At 39.6% G+C, this 1,709-nt stretch overlaps 1 protein-coding gene across 1 annotated transcript in view; it reads right to left on the reverse strand.

Moving 5' to 3' along the window:
* The window catches only part of LOC140136784 (uncharacterized), a 46,318-nt gene that overhangs the window by 6,054 nt on the left and 38,555 nt on the right, over window positions 1-1,709 (reverse strand). The gene's annotated exons all lie outside the window — the stretch shown is intronic.

Genomic DNA, 1,709 nt, shown 5'->3' on the forward strand with positions numbered 1-1,709 from the left:
GCACAAATTTCGCATTGTGGCACGCCGTTTTAAATAATATATCACATATTATATTATAATCATTGCAAACTTCCACACATGCCATTAAAATGATATACTACACACAAACAGTATTATAAAGTATTATTAAAAGCAATATCTTCAAGATCTAAATATTACCAAAACAAGTAGGCCTAATCAATAGATGGATAATTTTGTTCTGCGTATTTTGATACCTCATTCGGCACGATGCGACTCTCTCACCCCAAGTTGTACCAATTTGAATGCAAAAAGAGAGCATTTCAAAAGTGACAAAATTGACACAAGACTTCTCTCTTAAGGTCCGTTCATACTACCACCGCATTTGCGATGCGTTGCTTTGCGATGCGGTGCGTTGCGGCACTGCATCGTACTGCGAACTACTGCATTGCGATATCGCAATGAAGTTAAATACATTTTAACCTGGAAATGCGACGAGTTGCGTTGAGTTGCGGCAAAAAGTAATCGATATATCGGCATCGCAAAGCAACGCATCGCAAATGCGGTGGTAGTATGAACGAACCTTTATAAAAGCACGGCGAGTGAGTATTGATCTGTTAAGGTCCGTTCACACTACGCCGCAATTACGGAACTTTGAAATACGGCGCCTTGCGTTGAGTTGCGTCAAAAAGTAACCGATATATCGGTAACGCACCGCACCGCAAGTGCAGCGTAGTGCACCCAGTCCGTTCATAGTACCCGCACCGCATATGCGATGCGTTGCTTTGCGATGCCGATATATCGATTACTTTTTGCCGCAACTCAACGCAACTCGTCGCATTTCCAAGTTAAGGTTCGTTCATACTACCACCGCATTTGCGATGCGTTGCTTTGCGATGCGGTGCGTTTTTCTTGTAATAGCAACATCATATGGGGTACTAGAGCATGCGCAATCGTAATGTGTAGAATAGAAACTTGGTGCTATCTCGAACAAAATCGCCACGCGTAGCTGTTGAAAAACGAGAGGATTCGCCGTACTATCACGGCAATTTTTGACACGAAGATATAGGGATGATGACGCTGTGTACCCCTCAAAGGTCTGAAAAGCCTGAAATAGCCAACGGCCTGAAAATATATATAAAAGTGCGGAAATTTTGACTTTATAAAAGTAGGAATTCAGATAAAAGTAGGTAAAGTGGCATCCCTGCAGTATACTAGTATACATTTGCTACATGCATTTGAATGGGGCTTCAACTTCGTCAATACTGCTGTTTTCTTCTCTTTTTTTTTTTTTTTTTGGCCAAATTGTTTTAATTCAAAAATACCAAATGACAATTTGAATAACTTATCTTTTACTTTTAAGCAATTTATAAACAATTTTGATATTTTTATGCTTGCGCTGCCGGATCACTGACTGGGCCTTTAAGGTTGAGTGTCTTTATGCTTTTGTTTTAAGTGTATACGGATACTTTATGGGTAATACTATTATGGATGGAAACGACCTTATGAAGAACTGATTGCAGCAAAACACCCTATATATATAGCTGCATGCTGACATTGTTGACATGCCCAACTCTCTGAAAATAATCTTACACGCGTAATACGGCCTTTAAGTTCCAAGGTACTCAAATCTACAAAGTCACGTAATTTAAATTCTAAAGTCAGCTGTAGAACATAGACTATTATTTTCATTGGCAAGAATTCATGCACCAATGCTGAACATGTCTTGTACAAAACACGGTAACCTGTTG

This window comes from Amphiura filiformis, chromosome 17 (assembly GCF_039555335.1).
Source record: "Amphiura filiformis chromosome 17, Afil_fr2py, whole genome shotgun sequence".
NCBI classification, from domain to species: domain Eukaryota; kingdom Metazoa; phylum Echinodermata; class Ophiuroidea; order Amphilepidida; family Amphiuridae; genus Amphiura; species Amphiura filiformis.